Source organism: Crocuta crocuta, unplaced genomic scaffold, assembly GCF_008692635.1.
Source record: "Crocuta crocuta isolate KB4526 unplaced genomic scaffold, BGI_CrCroc_1.0 scaffold723, whole genome shotgun sequence".
NCBI lineage: Eukaryota > Metazoa > Chordata > Mammalia > Carnivora > Hyaenidae > Crocuta > Crocuta crocuta.
The window spans coordinates 385,291-388,732 of record NW_027531551.1 but is presented as its reverse complement, the minus strand read 5'-3'; positions in this window follow the sequence as shown (position 1 = coordinate 388,732).

Genomic DNA, 3,442 nt, shown 5'->3' with positions numbered 1-3,442 from the left:
AATAATAGCTTCATTCTATCTGACAGTTATAGCTTATGGATAGCTGAAATCAACAACAATAATATTATAAGAAACAAGAGGGAAGAATTGGAAATACTTGATTATATAATACTTGTTCTACTCTTGAAGTGGGATAGTGTAATTTGAAAGAGGACTTGGATTAGTTACCAATGTATACTGCAAACACAGATGCAATTACTAAGAACAGTAAAAAAAACAAAAATATAAACCAAGAAAAAACACACACACACACACACACATACACACACACACTCAACAGTCTAACTGATATGCTAAGAAAGGAGGAAGGAATGGAATAATATAATGCCCAATTAAGACCAGAGATGGCAGAAAAAGTGTAGAAGAAAGGAAACAAAGGCAAGGAGCAATGAATAAAGACTATTAACACATAAGGCAGATATTAATCCACTATATCAATTATCACTTTAAACATCAATAATCTGCGGGCACCTGAGTGTCTCGTGGCTCAGTGGGTTAAGCATCCAACTTCAGCTCAGATCATGAACTCGCAGTTTGTGAGTTTGAGCCCCACCTTGGGCTCTGTGCTGACAGCTCATAGCCTCAAGCCTGCTTCAGATTCTGTATCTCCCTTTCTCTCTCTCTGCCCCTCCCCTGATCACACTCTGACCAACTATTTCTGAAAAATAAACATTAAAAAAATTAACATCAATACTCTAAATACAACAGCTAAAGGGGATGTGAGAGTGCATAAAAAATAAGACTCAATTATAAGTTGCTTAAAAGAAACTCCCTTAAATATAAAAACAAAGAGACAAAAAATAAAGGCATAAGAAAAAATACTATGCTAACACTAATTTAGAGAAAGGAGGAGTAAGTATATTAATTTTAGACAAGGGAGACTTCAGAGCAAAGAAAATTATCAAAGATAAAGAAAGGCATTACATAATAATAAAGGAGTCAATTCACCAAGAAGACATAAGAATTCTTAATATGTATATGCTTTCTACAACAGAGCATCAAAATACTTGAGGCAAAAACTGATGGAGTTGCAAGGAGAAAGAATAAATTTTCTACTAAAGTTGGAGACTTTAACACTCTTTTATCAGCAATTGACAGTTTCACAGGACAAAAATTAATAAGGATATAGATGAACTCAAGAGCGTCATTAATAAACTGAATCTAATTGACATCTATAAAATACCTCATCCAACAACAGAAAAATATATATTCTTCTCAAGTTCACTTAATCATTCACCAAAATACACCACATCCTGTCCCATAAACATACTTCAACAAATTGAAAAGAAGTCTTTCAAAGTATCCAAGACAACAGTGGATTTAAACTACAGATCAGTAACAGAAAGATAAATGGAAATCAGCTTCCCTCCCCCAAACTTGAAGATCTACAGCACATATCTTTAAAAAAGCATGGATCAAAGAAGAAATCACAAGAGCAACTATAATTTATTTTGAATTGCACGAATATTTGTTACAATAGATTAAAAATATTTCCTAATCTATCCAAATAGGTGGCGTGAAGTAGAAGCAGTATTTAAGTGAAATTCATATCAGTGAAGACATATATTAGACAAGACCTAAAATCAATAATATAATCTTCCACCTTAGAAAACTAGAGAGAAGAAAAACCTATTATACCTAAAGAGAACAGAAAAACAAACAAAAACAAAACAAAAACTGAGAGCAGAAATAAATGATATTGGAAACAGGAAACAGAGAAATCAATAAAACCAGAAGCTGGTTGTTAGAAGAGATCAGTAAAATTAATAAATCTTTCACCACACTAAACAAGAATGTAAAAAAAGGAGACAAATGATTCTAAAGTTAACATGGAAAATTAAATACCCCAGAATAGCTTGAAGAACAAAGTTGGAGATTTGACATTATCCAAATTCAAGACTTATCATAAACCTACAATGATCAACACAGCATGGTATTATCAAAAGAATAAAGACATAGATCAATGGAAAAGAAGACAGGATAAATTTAAAAAAAAAGAAAGAAAGAAAAGAAAAAAGGAAAAGAAAAGAACCACACATATATAGTCAACTGATCTCCACAAAGAAGCTAGGGTAATTCAATAGAGAAATAATAATCTTTTCAAAACCTGGTGCTTACACAGTTGAACAACATAGGTTAAAAAAATGAGTGTAGATACAGATCTTAACCCTTTCACAAAAATTAATTCAAAATGGATTATAGATTTAAACATAAAACACAGACTATAACTTAGAGGAAATCTAAGTATTCTTTGGTTTAGTTATATCTTTAAAAAAAATTTTAATGTTTTTATTTATTTCTGAGTGACAGAGAGAGACAGTGTGAGCAGGACAGGGTCAGAGAGAGGGAGATACAGAATCTGAAGCAGGCTCCAGGCTCTGAGCTGTCAGAGCAGAGCCCAACGTGGGGCTTGAATTCATGAACTGTGAGATCATGACCTGTCCTGAAGTTGAACACTTAACAGACTGAGCCATCCAGGTGCCCCAAAAGACACCCTTAAGATAACACAAAGACAAGCCACAGAATAGGAGAAACTGTTTGTGAAACACAGATCTGATAAATGATTTGTGTCCAAAATACACAAAGAATTTTTAAAACTCAACTGTAAGAAAGCCAACAGTCCAAACAACGAATAAATATCTGAACAGATAGTTTACAATGCAGATAATTTGATGGCAAAAAGAAAACTTATGAATAGATGCTCAATGTCATTTTTATTAAGGAATTACAAAGGAAAACCGCAAGGATTACCACCATATCCCTATTAGAATGGCTAAAATTCAAAAAGCTGGGACAACCAAGTGTTAAGAAGGATGTGGAGTAATAGGAACTCTCATCATTGTGGGAATTCTCCACTTTGGAAGTCAGTTGGCATTTTCTTACAAAGCGAAATCTGGGCTTTTCATATAATACAGCAATCACACTCCAACGTATTTACCCAATTGAACTAAAAACTTCTATCCACACAAAAACCTACACACTTACTGTTTATAGCAACTTTACTCAGTAGGTGAATGGATAAATATGGTGATACATCCATACAGTGGAATATTATTTAGTGCTCAAAAGAAATGAGGTATTAAGGTATGAAAGGACACTGAGTAAACTTAAATACATATTGCTTAGGGAAAGAAGCCAATTTGAAAATTTGCCTACTGTACGATTCCAACTATATAACATTCTGGTAAAGGTAGAAACAGAAAAAAGAAAAGTCAGTAGTTAGTTGAGGATTAAGGGATAGGCAGAGGTGGGAGGGATCAAAGGGTGAAGTACAATGTTTTTAGGGTGGTGAAAAGGTTCTGTATGATAATGTGATGGTGGATACATGACATTATACCTTTATCAAAATCTGTAGAAATTTACAATACAAGTGAACCTTATGTTTCCCATTAAAAAAACTCATCTAGAAGAGTGAGGAATTCCAGGAAAGAATGTAGATCAT